The following is a 16144-nucleotide window of genomic DNA, read 5'->3' as shown; positions in this document are numbered from 1 at the left end:
TTGTCAGAAGTCCTCTCTTCTGATATTGGCATTGTTCACAAAGGCTTGGAAAAGTGTTGTACCTCCTCCAGGCTGCCTTCTTACACAAGCCACACTGTCTAAACACATTGAGTAATCCCTGCCTCAGGCTCAAAAACTTCTGCTTGAAATAGTGTAGATCAGTTAAAAATATAAGATATTAATTTTAACATCTTAAGTTACTGAAAGCTAGCTGTGTTCCAGAATGCATTGTACCACAGGCTGGTTGCTCCAATAACTCAACATTTGGGACCTGACTCTATCCAATTCTTGCTGTCAAATGTCACTTGTCTATGCAGATGCTTCCAGGTTTACAATCCCATGTCCCCTAGGAGCTTTCCCCTAGGCAACTCTAGTGCTGGTGGCTTCCCTTTATCTGCAGAAATGTATTCCCCGGTGGCATTTGGATGCTGCCTTCTCCATGGTGGCATGGCTATGGTTAATGAAATCTTTGCTGTGCTCTTTCAGACCTTTTCATTTCCATGGTGAAACGACTGATTCTGGGTGGTTTGTGTAGTTTTATGAAGATTTTAATTTGATTCTTGGACTGCGTCATGGCTGGTACATATCCTTGTTTCTGCAGTAACAAGCTGTTTACAGTTTATTTTCTCTGTACTAAGGTGCTAACCAGCTTGAACAACAATTAAATGCTGTCATTTACAGTATGTCTAGTATCCAAGGAGAATCAAACCATATATCTAAGAATATGTCTTTGGAATAGGCACTTGCTACAGCCTAAATGAGAAGGAAAGATCCTGTCCCAGAAAATGAGCACTATGTTCAGTGCTGTTGGACTAACCTGGTTCTCATGGCAAACGTAAAAATGCAGTTTCCCTTATTCAAATAGAGGATTACCTGCCCACACTGAGTAATTTCCACTTTTTTTTTTTCCAGTACAGAGATCCCACTGACAAACTTTGTGTTGCTTCATTGTTATTGTTCATCCTATGCACTCAATTCAGTCTTCCACAGCTTTTAGTAGCACTGTTTGAACACTGCTTCATCCCACATCTCCTTCCTGCATAACTCCTCTGTGAAATAGGCCAGGAAAGGCAGGTTTGTGTAGGTCTTTGAATGAGAAGCAGCTCTTTCCAAATTTCTACCCATCACACAGCTGTTCAGCAGCCATTCAAGTTGTTGGGGTTTTTTTTGTTTGTTTTTTTCCACAGGCGCCTCCTTGTCTCTGATCTGATAGCAAATGTCTCCTTTCATGTCCTACATCAAGGCTGCTACTTTGGCCTCCTATTCCATTTGCTCCTCTTTTTTAATGCCGTGCCAAACATATTAATGTCAGGCAGAGCTGTCCTGGATCCCTCGGCATAATTCCAAGTGCCACGGCCTCCCTTTGCCCACACGGCCAGGGCTCCAGTGGGCCGGCTGTTCCGCAGCCGCTGTGTGGGCCGCAGCGGTGGCACCGTCCCTCGCACGGCCTGTGTGCTGCCCTGTTTGTTGCTATCGGGCACCCGCAGGGCTGGGTGCCTTTTGGCCCAGCTGGCTCTGCAGCAGCCATCCATAAATGCATCCATAAATGCCCGCGGGCCGGGCCCGGCCCTTGTTCCCGGAGGAGCAGGGCCCGCGGGCCGCAGTGCGGACCGGGCCGTGCTGCCAGAGCCGGCTGCGGAAGCGCCTCTTGCTGCCCCGCTCCTTTGGGCGCCCGCACCACCTCCTGCTCCAGCCTTTGTGGGTACTGCTGCTCCAGTTCACCTGCTCAGCTTTATCCTCGGGCTACACAGACTGCAAACCCTTTGAAAATCAAGAGCAGGTTGGCAGGCAGTGGAGGAAGGGGCAAGCCATTTGACAGGTGATTATGGTTAGGGATTTTCTTCTTATTTATCCGGGTGTAGCTGCATGCAGGCTAGTTGGGATGCTCGCTATGTGCTCTGGCAAAACTGAATTTTGCTGCATTGCCCCATTGCAATACAGAGGGAGAAGCTCCTCATCATCCATGCTTCTAGTGCACAGGAGGAGCTTATCCAACCCGAGGGATGCCCTGCCACACGCTGCCGATGCCCAAGTTGTTAAGGCCGGGGAGGATCCGGTCACTGCTTTACTGACAGCCCCCCTGGGCAGCCACAGCACTGCACACTGTGACAGCTCTTGCTGGCTCTGGCTTAGCTGGCGATGAGTCACCTTGAGTGCCTGACTTCTTGATAAATCCTGGGAAAAACAGGGCAGTTAAATGTCAGCCAATGGGGGGAATTTCAGCGGGGGTAGGTTAAACTAGCTCTGCAGCTTGGTCACCAACCACCTACCTGCAGATGTGCTGGTTCAATAGCACTCATCTGCCATGAATCTGCTGGGAAGAGGCTGGCCATGTGGGCCACAATTTTTAGGGAAAGCCTGAGGTGCTGCTATGTGCTTCTCTCTCCTGAGGCAACTGAGTTTGTCTTATTTTTGAGGCTAGGTAGGTAAAGGGAGAAGCTTTGTCTTCCCCTCCTTCTCAGGAATGAAGACAAAAGTAAAATGAGAAAATGCTTGTGTTTTTGCCTAATGTATGGTTCTTTCCAGGTTCTCAGCTGTATTTTAGTCACTGTAAAAGCTGATAGGAATTATTGATCTCATTTACCCTCCTTATAGCTTGACTGATTCTTTATTTGGAAACTGGAGTCTTGAGATACAATGAAAAAGCAAAGTTCATCTCATGGACTGGAACAAAAATGCACTTTAGAGTATCTAAAATCTGTCAGGTGTTGTGTTTCTATGGGTTTTGTTGAAATACCAAGTCCCAAGAAGCAAGGGGACCATGACCCACTTCTGTGCTGTGGAGAGGACTCTGGCCTCCTGGTCCTCTAGAGAGAGGCTCTTTTGCTACTGCCCTTGTGTGCTTTTCCTCAGCCTTCCTGAACCTGCATCTCTGGGGAATGGCAGCTCCTGCTAGGAGAAAAGGTGGAAAGCTGCCACAGCATTTCTGCCTCTGCCCAGGCAGCTCTTGCCCTTTTGGGTTGATGGTTCTGTGGTGTAGGAGACCTAACCCTTCATTCCTTTTCTTTCTGCAAAGTTAGTTTTGCACCAGCTTCCCTCAGAGCTGTATCTCTCATTTGAGTCTTTTAAGTGGGCTTGATGGTCAGTCATAGGAGCACTGTGGGAAAGCTCAGTAAAGAATATGGTTGACTCTTTAATGCTAGGAGAAGTGAGAGCCACCTTTTCCAAAAGCTGTGCTCAACAGTGAAAAGTTTCAGATGATTCACCTGCTAGAAAGAAAAAAAAGTAAAGTAATTCCTAATTCTGGACACTTCTTGACCTACTTCCAAGCCATGTTCCTTCCCCATCACCACCCACTGTGAGAGCACAAGCTTTGCAAGGAATATTGCTGTGTGGCTGTTAATGGTTAAATGCAATTTTGTTTATTGGATGTTTTTGAAAACATAAGAAATGGCTAAGTGCACAGACAGACTGTTGCATCCAAAATGATTTACTGCTTTGCCTTTTATAGCTTTTGATTACATCAGGTTGCTGCATCAATATCTTGTCTGTACCATCCAGCCTGGTGGGGCAGCAAGACAAAGAATATTGTTGCTGGGTAGTTTTCCAGGTGGTGTGGCAATTAAAGTAGCTTTCCTGGGCAATGTGGGGCTGATCACCCAAAGCTGGGAAGCAATTTAAATTTATGCATGTTCAGATGCTTGTCCAGCCCATAGACATAAAATAAAAATGCAGTGTTTTAATGAAATATTTGGGCTGTTTTGCTTAGGACTGCCTGGCTGTACTTGAGCAAAAACCTTGCCTGAGTATTTTACTATAGCTGTCTTTGTTCAGGTTGCAGTCTAGAAGTACAAAAAGCTGTCCATAGCAAGGGATGAGTGAAGGCTGTGAGCCCAGCTTTGCACTTCGAAGCCTCTAGAATATGAAGCTGTTTGAATCCAGTTCAGACACAGGCACCAGTAGCAATGCCTTTCCCCAGTCTGGGATTCACAGGCTTGATCTCCTTCAAAGTACCAGTAGGGTAGGATCCAGAACTTAGTGCCATGTCACAGCTGTCTTTGCCCTGCAAATCTCGTTGTCCTTGTAGAAAAGTGTCCTCCTGACTGCCTGACAACTGAGGAAGCAAGGGAGGGGATTTAACTTTGAGGATCCAGCAAATCCCACAGCAGGAACAGATTCCCAGTGTTCTGATATCTCCTGTGAGGTCAGATCTGAATCCAAAGGAGGTTGGTTTTTTTTCTTGTATTAGAAGATCTCACCCTGCTCTGATGTGGCCCACTCCCTTCAGCAGATAAACCAGCTTTTCCTGAAGGATGTAGGAGGCAGCAGAGGAAAGGTGACTAAGGTGGTGTGCTCAGTGAATTACCTCCACGGTGGCCCAGAGCAGCTGGGACAGGAGGGAAAGGGGCTCAGTGCACTGAAGGAGCTTTCCTCATAGAGGACAGAAAAAGTGGGGCTAGAAAAGCAAATACTAGAGCAGTTCTCTTGGTGAAAGAGGCAATAGTTGTGACCTTAAACCCCAGACAATACAGAATGGGAAGGCCATAGAGACAAGGAGGCTCCCTGGTGAAAACCATTTTCATCAAGAGTTCAATTTCCTACTGTAGCCAGAGCTTGTGCCTGATGAGTGTATGTCTTAAAATCAGATACACTTTATACTACTGTTCTTTGGCTGTGCACTAGACACAAGGAGTGATTGCAGGAAATTGAACACAGGACTGCATGTCTGCAGCTGTGGGGAATGTGATGGCATTAGCAACCCGACCAAGGGTCTCTTTCTGGTGCCTCCAGAACTCGCGGAAATACAACACAGAGCCTCAGATCCAATTTCCTGCTCCCCTTTATCCTGGGTGAACATGTCAGTCAGAGCGACCTCCTGTCATTATCAAGTGATCTATCATATTAAAACAAGGGGGAAAGAAAAACCACAGCAGAAAGGAAAATTAATGTGTTGCAGACTTTGAAGTACTTCCCCTTTAATCCTAGCCCATAAAACTTTGATTTAGTTTTGTATCCTGGCTCATGGGTTTCTCTCTGTCCCAGTGTTCTGATCTGGTCAGTCTGCTTTGGACACTGGTGAAAACCAAGCAGTACCTGCACTGGTGTGTGCTAACCTGGCCCAAGGCAAGTGCCCTGAGGGACTTCACTCATGCTGGCTAACACCATCGCATGCCAGGAAGCAGGATCATTGATGCTGCACCAGGTTTGTGCCCCTTCCTCTCCAGGTTTATTAAACAACAAACTGTCAGAGGGTAATGCCGGGGAGGATGGTGACCTTGTGCCAGGCTGGTGTGTGAAGGAGAAGGACCTGCAGCATACAAGGGGAATGTAGGCTGTGTCAGGAAGTCTCCATGCATGTTGCCCTCTCCTTGTTGAGAGGGTCAGGCAGTGCTAGTGGGACTGCAATAACTTCCAGTCCAGTTAAAGGTCAGGAGCAAACCAATGACCTCTTTGTCTGTCATCTTGCCTTTTAGTAGCAGGTATCAACTAAGCAGTTGTTATTAAAGGTCTGTTGTTCTCCACGAGGGAACTGGTGGCTATGACATTCTGATCAGAGTACAGATTTTATTCTGCTTCTGCAAGTTCCCCTTGGAAGGAACTGGATGCAGCATGCTTTCCTTTCTGCCCTTCACTGTTCTGCACTGTTTCTCCTGGCTCTTCAGCAGCTCTCATAGAGTGGTGTGGACTATACTTCTCACAGTGAAAAGTTCCAGCTGATTTCCAAAGGATCAGGATTTGGCTTGATCTCATACATACTCTACTCCAGGGACTGGAAGTTCTCTGTACCACCCTCCATGCACTGCAGTAGCACAGGCTAGTTGGAACCTTGTTGCACTTCTCCCTGTAAATGCAGAGGGTGACAGAGAGGTCTCACATTGGCAGCTGTGGATGTGGGTGAGGATGGATTATCTGCAGGTCCTCTGGCTGTCCAAAGTTCATGAGTTTGCATTTTTGAATTGGTTTTACAAGATGAGGGGACCCTTGACCTAGTCAAGAGCAGTGAATGCTCAGACAATGCCTGGAGGCTGAGTTTGGGTGCTTAATGTTCCACAGCTGGAGCACCTGAGCTCAGAGCTCTGCCCTCACTGCTGCTGAGAGGAGCAAGAGCCAGAGGAAACATGAATGTGTCTGATGTACTCTGTGCTGTTGAGAAATCTGTGAAGGAACTTCCCCTGCTCTGTATCTCAAGCACCATGAGACATTTCTATAGCAAGGACTGACACTTGTCTGTCTGTTTTCAAAGAAAAATGGTGACCTGGTTTGGACAGCTGTGTCTCATCCTTCCCCAGAGGTATCCAGGGTAAGGGGGAAGACTCAGTAGCTGAGAATGAATACACAGCTGCAATTGCATTCAGAAGGTGGTTTCACATCCCCACCTTCTGTGATGAAAACCTCTGTCATGAAATTAATCAGTGATTTCACACTTCCTGATATACTATGAAAATGATTAGACACAGCAGCAGCTGGGGAAGTGATGGGACTCATTGAGGCTTTGCTCCTTCTAATAATATCTTCTCTTATCTTTTTTTTTCCTTTTCTGAACACACATTAATTGTTCATGAAAACTAGCACAATCTCAATATACCTACCAAACAAGTCCAACAAGGGAGCTGCTCTTGCAGCCTGTCCATACCACATGGCAACAGCTCTGTCTTATCAAGGCAGTATAAAAAACTATAAAACCACCAATAAAGAGATAAGGAGGAAGTTGTCTATGCAGGGGCTAGAAAAAAAAGGTGTTTTCTGTTTTTTGCCTTTCTGAAGGCATGATGAAATAAGCCTCATCTCATGGCTCTGTTGCATGGTTTTGTCACTGCTTGCTGTTACAGGGATGGGATTAAAATGCTTACAGCATGTGAAGTGGAGGCTATGCCCTTCACCTCCCTTGGGAGCACAGTGGTTCTGTTGCTCACCTGAGCCAGGGAGCTGCTGCCAGGCTTCTGAGGGTAGTAGGTGACAGGTGGCAGCCTGGATGCCTAGAGGCATGGTGATCCATGGGATGATGTTGGACAGGGGGGAGATGCCAGTGGAGAAGAGGGGAGCAGTGATCTTTTCCCCAGGGATGGCCCTGGCAGCTGATGGCTTTTCTTTCTCTAGATCCCCAGCAGCAATCACAGTGCTGTCTGTGCCCTGTAGGACAGGGAGCCATCCCTACACTCTCCTTCTCAAGAAAGTACTTGATGGGGGGCCCTAGAAAGATGTTAAATAGACCATACATATGAATGTAACCATATACAGTAAGTGAGGGCTCCGTCCATTTCTAAATGCAGCTGAAACCAGTGAGGTGATGGCAGTAGGGTCAGCAGCTGAAAGGGGAGTGCAGTGGTTCATAGCAAAACCAGCTGAAAGGGAATCACTGCAGGGTTTACTGCTCTTGCAGAGTGAGCAAAACCACATGATGCTGGGGGAGGAGGCTGCTGGTAATGCTGCCACTTCTGGGATGCCATTTCCCTTGCCCAGTAAATACTGCTTCTGGAATAAGCTGCAGAATGAGTGTGCTGAACCACACCTTCATCTTCTGGACAGCATCACAACAAGAGTCAAGCAATAAGCCCTTGTAGTGGCTTTGGGAGAGCAGTAATGGCCCTCTTGCAACTGCAGAGTTGCCTCGTGCTGCTGAAGCTCCTGGACTAAGCCAGGGCAGGGCTGGGACCAGCAGGTCTGTCCCTCCAACTGCTGTGGGACTTGCTAACCTACAGCAGGGAAATTTGGTAGCCAGGTAGCAGTTTCCAAAATCCTAATTCCCTAATTGTGAGCAACTAGGCAGGTAGAAGGAGAGGCTTGGAATTCCCAGTCTGTGGGAAGTACGTGGAATATTAGGGCTCTGCTGTAAGACTGTCAGTGCTGCCAGCTGGGTCTTGTCTGCTGTCAGCTTTGCTGAGTGATGCTGGGTCACTCCTGTCGTGTGTGGCTCAGGTGGCTGGTACAGTGGTGAGCCCTGACAAATCTCTTAGTGGCATGTGGAGATGAGGTGGGTTTTTCTACATTGTTTCTGCTCCTGGCCTTTAGGGTGAGGTCGGTGTACTTGGCAAACAATGCTGTGAGCAACTCCTGTGACTAGGACTTCTGGAAGCGACTGCTCTGTAGCTGCAAGATGGTCAGCAGTGCAAAAATGAATGTCAGAAACCACACAGACCAGAGCCTGTGCAAAGTGGCCATAGCCTCCCTCTGCCAGGAGGGAGCCAGAGATAGGTGGCCCAAGACTCTCTAGGCTGAAGTGCTTCAGCCATTCAAAATGATTCCCCCTGTCATCTCCAGAGCAAAACTTGTTCTGCACATTCTGGGGTACAAATCAGTTATCAGGGAGAGTTACTCCAAGTTTGGAGTTTATGTGAAATGTTGGCAAAGAGCAACAGCTAAACCCATGTCCCCACAGGAACAATATGAAGAGGGTCTTAAGGAGGGTGTGTGATGAGAGGAGCAAGGGCAAGAAATACATGCAGGTGGGAGACAGTGCACAGAATGGGGCAGAGGCTGAATATAGGACTGTACAAAGTACAGGACAAAATACACATTGTGTGTAGAAGAAACCCCTTTAGAAAAAAACCCCAGGCTATGAAAGACCACCCTGTTTTTTGCACACACCTGTGTCTTTCTCCACACATTAACTTCGTCTATCTGAATTCTTTTGACTGCTCTGAGGGGGGGATCCTGTTGTTGGAGCAATCCTGTGGGACTGCTTCAGGTTGTGATGGCATGTCGAGGACATGTGGACTGTGTTCAGCAGGATCTAAGCATGTTTGGGTATGTAGGTGCTCTAGAATGACCCTGCTTGAGCAGGGAGGTTAGACCAGATGACCCAGTGTGGTCCCTTCCAACCTGACCCGTTCTGTGATGGGTCATTGATATGTTGCATGTGCCAAAGTCCTTTTCTGCCTATGCACTTTTTTAAAACAAGAGATAATATTCTTGTAAATTAAACTTTCAGGAGAACCTGAATAAATTAATAAAGGGATAACCAGTGTTTTATCATCCACTTAATCCCAAAACATGACACATATCAGAAGGATGATTTTCAACACAACTAGATATTTAAAGTCAAGTCTTCAGTGCTGAGGGAGGTAGCAGGCCTTGTGTGGTGTCATAATGACAGGACTCTTCCCAGGGAAATTGTCTCTGTCTTATCACCACCATCAGAGCAGTCTGGGGTCAGACTTTGCACCAGAAGCACTCATCCCATATGTGTTTCCTGGATCCTGCCAGATCTGGACAGAAGCCACACGTATCCTAGAGATGCATGGGTCTCTCCATGCACAAGCTGCTCACTCCTTTAATTAAGCCACTAACTTTCATTAACAACTGATCTTAATTTCCTTTACAGTTATTTTTCATGTAGGGTGCCCCCCACCCCGTGTTTTTATAAACCTGGATCAGATTCTCCTGGAGGGAAGCACAGCTTTCTTCTAACTGCTCAGGGGGAAGAGACAATCTGGCATTCTTCACGTTGTCCCAGATTTGTAAAAGAAGAGACGCCATTCCACAGGAGACTTTTTTTTTTTAGTAGGTCTCAGCTGTTTTGCTAAGAAAATTATTACACTGACCTTAGGAGAATTGTAAAATCTTATTCAATCTTTACCCAGCATTTATTGTTATCCCCACTGGACAGTGCTATCAAGGTCTCTAGCTGTGCTACCTGGTAACATCTCCCAAAGTTGGGGACCTTCAGCTTTGGTAGTTTGCATACTCAAAGTGGAGACAAATGATAGTGTGAAGCCTTGTTTGCCAGCCTGCCAGGAGCTGTTGTGAGGTTAAGGGAGGGCCACCCTCAGCCACACCAGCACTTCCTGCCCATGAGCTGAGCACCCACAACTCCACTGCATGTGAAGGTGGGCAAATACAGGATGGCTGTAGGAGAGTCTGAATTGCTGTGGAAGACCCTTAGGTGCTGAAAGCTAATACAGGGATTACATGCTACTGTTGTGCTATCCACAATATAACAAAACCCCAAACGTATTTCATTACAGCACAGTTTTAACCTGTTAGCAAACATGCTGGCCAGGGAGTAATTTACCCAGAAAGTGAAGGCACAGGATGCAGCAGCAAGTGTTTGAAAGAGGTGAAAGAGAGCCAGCCTGTGTGCAGTGCATGGCTGAAGCACCAGCTACTGCTCTGGAATCACTGTGAATCATCCTCTCTATGAACCACTGGATTAGTTTAAGAAACATGGATTTTTTTTTTCTTTTCATGCTATTAGCCAGCATGTGGTGCAGGAAGCAGAAAAAAACCACCTTGCTGCCAGTGTTTAACAGGGAAACCAGAGTGGTGGTGGTACAATTGATTTTTGTCTTTGTTGGGTTTCAAAATCAATGAAATATGAACTTTTCCCATTGATTTTTTTGAATTCAAAATTATTTTGGGAAGCTGTTAAATGAATTGACAACTTTGTGAGCTAAATCCTCTTCTGTGCTTTGTAAGACATGTGTGAGAATCCATCAGAATGTGCTGATGTGCTAACAGACCTCTTGCCATATAACTATTTGTTGGTGTCTTCTGTCATACCAAACCTCTTCCTCTGAGGCCAGGTTCCTTGGTCTTCAGTGAGAGTAGGGTAGGAGCAGATCCAATCCACTGCTGGAATCTGAGCCTCATGTTCTTGTTCTGCAGCTGAGAAAAGGGGTGTATCTCCAGCAGTGTTGGTGCTGGTTGCTCATTAGTAGTCACTGCAGTTGAAATGGCCTTTTTGAATGTGCCCCTTGTCCTGGCACATAGCCTGATGCTGTAAGCCCCAGAGTCCCATTGGTCCTTCCTGGAAAAAAGCCCTCAAAAACATATAACCTAATTTGTAATGGAGTTGCTACTAAGCCATTGCTCTAAGACACCAAAAATAAGGAAAATCTCAGAGTTCCTCAGCATGAGAAGATCCCCTTGACCACCAGCCATGGATGGCAGTTAAAATGCAGAAAAAATTCCCTTTGAATGAGTTTTGTTTCCTGCCCCAGGACACACTGGCTTGCCAGGCCAAGCCTCAGGGTGTTTGTCCTGAGCAGAGTATACTGCACTACAGATGTCCACTTCTCTGCAACCTGCAGTGGTCCATCCATGGACCATGGATCAACACAGTTTTTGAAGCCAGTGCTAAAATGGAAAACTTTGGAATTAACATTTGTCCTAGATTCTGCCCTGATCAAAATCTGGTTGTGAGGTGTACCCTCATTTTCTGTTGTTAGTAGAGTCTTTGGAAGATGTCACTTCTCATCAGAAGTTTTCAAGGGTTTGAATTGCCCTGAGCTGGTTGCTATCCTTAGTTAGGATTTTTACTTTTTGAGGGCTTCTCCATAGTGGTCTGAGTGCTGCCTGAAGTTTCTTTAGGTCTGTGTTCCCTTGCATGGAAAACCCTTGGCAAGCCCAGGCCTGAACATGTTTGTGGTATCAGTCATCTGTGTGTGGGCTGACTCTACATTACTCTGCAATAATTTGTGAAGATGACCACACAAAGAATTGCTCTTCACTGTAATCCAGACCTGAGGAAGGTGGCCTCTGACCCCAGACTTAACCTCTTGGGGAGCTCTGCAATGAAACTAGAGGATCTTATGGCAACCTACAGCTGTCACAGACACGTTTCTGGGTCAGAAAGTTTAAACCCATAATTTTCTCCTTTCTGAGCCTTGTACAAAGGATACACAAAGAATCTTTACCCTTCTTTGGCAAGCCCCCTGTCTGCTAGGACCTGTGGAGGAATTGTCCCCTTGTTATGGGGAAACGCCATGAAGAGTGCATGAATTGTCTCAGGTGTCCCATGACTTGTTTGATAAGAATTTTCATACTGTTGTGTGTGTAAAGCCCAGGTTGGCTTTCAGGGCTCTAAGCATGTTTGTAAAACAGGCTTTCATAGGAGGAAAAAATAAAGAATTTTATGTTTGAACTGGGTTCATTTGCTCTGTAATCATGGATAGGCTTGAAGCTGCCTTCTACATTGTGGCTCCTTTCCTCTTTTGCCTAGAAAATATTTTTTTTCTCAGATTTAAAACTTACTTAATTTCAAGGCTCTGCAAATGCATCATATTAATAGAATGTCACATTATCTTATCCCTTCAGACACAAATGTGATCAGGCACCTGCTGAAAGCTGGTGAGGAAGGAAAAGCAAAGCTATGGAAAAAGAGCCCAAAACATAACACCGGTTCACCAAGATCAGATCTTGAATGAGAGAAGGGGGCTGTGCCAAGCCCTTTTGTGCAAACTTGAGGTCTGCAACAGTTAGTCTGCTTGTATTCCAGGAAAAAGGGCTGATATGGTGCTTGTTTCTTTCTTATATCTAGTCTAAATCAAATTATTGCATCGTTAGGTCAAGGGCCAAAAGATTGAGAGACAGCAATAGTAGGAGAAATTCCTAAAGCCTTGCTCAGCTAGAAATTTTTCAAGGAAGAGCCAAACCTACAGTTTGTCATGTCTGCCATAATAAAACCATAATATAGCCCTATCTATCTGAAATTTTGGATGGTAACTGTGTGAAATTCTTATCTGTATGTGTGAAGTGCATAACTGGGGAATGAAGGGGAAAGAACAGGTCTTTTCAGACTTAGCTAACACACTCACAGAGTTTCCTCTGGAACTTGTAGGACACTGGCAGGTTTTTATGTCAATAAATGCTGTTGGCCAGGCAGAGCAAGTCAATGCCTGTTATGCACATTGTCTTTAACAATAGCACTGCTGTTGAGTACATTCTGTTGTCAGCATCCTTATTATCAGCATGGTTGCCAGCAGAAGGCTGAAGTCATGGGATGTTGAAACTATTAAAAATTGTGTTAAAAAAAATCTCTAGTTTTAGGTAGACATGGAAAGGAAGAGCAAAGCCTCCATTTCTTGTTCTGCTTCAAATCTCAAGAGCTTAGAGACCGGATTGAGAGAAGTATTTAAGGTGCTGGTTGTTTATGGGAAAACTCCCCTCACTTTTATGAAGAACTTCTTTACTGTACGGGTGACTGATCACTGGAACAGTTGCCCATAGAGTTTGTGGAGATATCCAAAAGCTGTCAGTACTCAATCCTAGGTAATGCGCTCTAGGGCACCTGTGTGAGCAGGGAGGTTGGACCTGATGACCTCCAGTGGTCCATTCTAACCCTACCCATTCTGTGTTCTTTTAATATTCCACTGTTTGGTAGAATTACAGTGATTTTGGGTTAGAATCATACAATAGTTTAAGTTGGAAGGGATGTTTTAAAGGTCATCTAGCTCCAGCCTTCTGCAATGAGCAAGGACATCTTCAGTTAGATCAGGTTGCTCAGAGCCCCATCCAACCTGACCTTTAATGTTTTCAGGGATGGGATGCCTACCATCTCTCTGGGCAACCTGGGCCAGTATTTCACTGTCCTCTTTGTAAAAAACTTCTTCCTTATATCTAATCTAAATCAGCCCTCTGTCAGTTTAAAACCATTAGCTGTGGTCCTTGGGTAACACTTGAAACATCAAGTGATCTTGGTAGTCATTAAAAACTAATATCCGTGCTTGTTTAGTGAGATTGTGCTAAACAACCCAGGAATTTGAACATCCTGTATTTTAATTGTTAAAGCTAATATAAACAAGAGATGGTTGGTTTTTTGTGAAGTTTTGGGGTTTTCTAAAAAAATTTTAGATAGCATTTTTATATAAACAGTTTGATTTCATCTTAGGTTAGTACTTTGCAAGCACACCTTTAAGACTAAGGAGATAAAAAATTTCATATACTCTCTCTTGTGATGAAATTTTTTTGCCTGAGCTGAGCAACATAAGATTAGGTCCATCTGGAAAGGAAGGAAAGAGGGAAACACCTGGGAGCATTTCTTAAATGTATTAGGCATGATTTTATGTACTTGGATGAGGTGAAATGAAACATCTGTGTACCATAAAGAGCTCTGTCTGTCTTAAGTTATTGTCAACTGTAAATTTGTGTATTGCCTCCAGGGCTTGCTCCTGCTGATGAGCATTTTGTACTGCAGTTCCTCAGCACCAGACCCACCCTTGCTGAGCCTTAAACACAAGCGGTTGGCTGGAACTGCCTGATGATGAGCTGGGCATGGGTTGGTGAGCATGAGAGGGGTTGGGAGAGTTTCCCTGTGCCAGCTGGGGTCGTTTCCTTTGCTTGGTGTTGGGGTGACTGGAGAGCTGCCACCCTTGGGGCTGTCCTCCTTGGCAGGGGTGTGAGGCTTGGAGGTGGCCACCTGGAGATCAGGTGACACTGGCCAGTTCCAGGGTCCCTGCATCCACACAGACTTAGGTTTCAGCCACCGATGCTGTGCTGTTGATTTTGTGTGTTGGTGTCACTAAAGGTTCTTCTGCAGCTCGGGTGAGACTGCTGGGCATTTAAATGCCATGGGCCACATGTGCCTGTGTTCCCCCAGACACTGGGAAGCCCTTCCCCTCCCTGACATCACACAGGACCATCATTCAGGGTTGCAGCCCTGTGCAGGGCTGGCCAGCACCCTGAGGTCAGGCACTTCTGCTTATGTTGGATCTTGCCATGTCTCTGGCCCATGTGCATCCCTTACCATGTTTCTACCTGGTAAGCTGCCTTGCTGGGTTATTTGAGGACACCAGGAATGGCAGGTGGCATTTGGGGTGATAAAAGGCTGAGTCTGGGACCCACAAGGTGTTCTGCCGCCATCTTTTGTACCGCCATCTTGTACTTACTTGCAGCAAATCTGTCCCCTTGTGGCCTCCTCCTGCTGTGTGTCTGTCCTGGACTTCCATGCCCTGTTCTAACTAATAACAGTGAGTAGCCAGACCAGAATGGATAATTGCTCTGGATCTCTTCTGTGCTGAGGTGTGGGGGCAGAGGCTGCTCTTATTATGGAGCCATAACTATTATGGAGCATTAACTGGAATGTACCAGCTGACTTTCAGGGCCTTAGTGGTCTGTGCTGTCCTGCAGGGGACCACAGCCCATTTGCAGCTTTTCTTATCCACTGCTGGCAGCATGAATCCTGTGCAACTCTCAGACACGTCATCCTCTCAGTAACTGTTCTGCCCTTTCCTCTTCTGTCTTTGTACGTCCGCTGCCTGTGCCTGGCTGAGGTAAAAGTTCTTGCCCAGCGTAGGACTCAGGGTCAGGTTTCTCATGGCAGTTTACTCAGCTGCTTTTGACAGGGATGGTTTGCACTTGCACATGTGCTCAGGTCTCACCAGAAAGCTTCTGGGCCTTCATCACCTCGGGGGGTATGGGGAGTCACTGGGGACAAACAGACTGGGGACAGCTTCTCTCTGGAGGATGAAACAGACTTTTCTTTGGCAGGATAGCCTGGTGTTAGGGATTGTTGCCTTGTAATACCTGGTCTTTAAAGAAGTGAGAAGCCATGCCAGAAGGTAAATCTCCTGGAGGCACATGTCTGCCCATAGCTGCTGGGGCAAAAACAGAGGGGATCCTAATGGGAGACAAACGTGTACAAATACTGTGATGTGTCTTGTGTGAGGCATAACTGTACTGCTTTGTTCCATGGTCCTGGAAACCAGCCCCCAGCAGTTTTCTGCCAAAGTCAAATAGCAACTTTGGAGGCAATGTGTATTTTTTTACCTTAAAATGACTTGCTGGCTCACAACTTGTTATTTTACTTTGGTTAAAAAATAACTGGGTGGTTTCCACAAGCACAAACTAAAGGATGCAGCTTCAAATGGATACCAGGACCAGCTCTGGCTGTGTAATTATGTTGCCTATATTTAATCTCTCAGAAGTGTTTGGCAGATGCTTTAAATCTCAAATATGCAATCAATATCTTCTCTGAGGCTCAACTACCATGTTCTTTCCCCACCTTGCTTGAAATACACAAAGTGAAGTCAATATACTTGGATGGTACAGGAGTGATCCCTGCTCAGTGAGTGTATATCTCTATCTATAGGTACCGATGGAGACCTCCTAGAGGTGTGTGTGTGCGCGTGTTACATGCAAGACGTGCTCTGCCTTTATTTATTTTGGAAAGGGTTTGCCTTGGTTTCGCCGTGCCTCGCTTTAAACGATCCGAAAATCCCCCCCGGATTCAGAGGAATAAATATGCATGGCTTGTAATTCTGTTGCAGCGCTCGCTCCCAGCTGATAGGTGACGTGGAGTTTGGAGGCTCGCAGATTGGCTTTTTGATTTGGCTTCTTGCTGCAGTTGTGCAAACCTCGCTGGCTCCCAGAAATCAGGCTCAGCGCTTTGCCGTGCACCGTAATGCTGGGAAACCTGCACCGAGCCCCGATGGTGTGAGCGCGGGAGCGGGGGAAGCCCAGCAGATTCAGTGGCAATCTGGGGTAC

The 16144-nt window shown here is 46.2% G+C and overlaps 1 protein-coding gene across 8 annotated transcripts in view; it reads left to right on the top strand.

Annotated features, from left to right (window-relative positions):
* SLC8A3 (solute carrier family 8 member A3) overlaps window positions 1-16144 on the top strand; it is a 134917-nt gene that overhangs the window by 7647 nt on the left and 111126 nt on the right. Inside the window, exon 1 of one of the 8 annotated variants that reach the window (XM_064424365.1) lies at window positions 1629-1819. The exons of 5 other annotated variants lie outside the window; for them this stretch is intronic. The gene's annotated coding sequence lies outside the window, so the exon portion shown is untranslated. Of the gene's footprint in view, window positions 1-1628; window positions 1820-16003; window positions 16141-16144 lie in introns of those variants that run through there. 2 more of the 8 variants (XM_064424364.1, XM_064424366.1) reach the window with 2 other exon arrangements.

The sequence above is a fragment of the Passer domesticus genome, chromosome 6 (genome assembly GCF_036417665.1).
Source record: "Passer domesticus isolate bPasDom1 chromosome 6, bPasDom1.hap1, whole genome shotgun sequence".
Lineage (NCBI taxonomy): Eukaryota > Metazoa > Chordata > Aves > Passeriformes > Passeridae > Passer > Passer domesticus.
The sequence above is the reverse complement of the archived record's forward strand: the minus strand, read 5'-3'. Positions and strand labels throughout refer to the sequence as shown.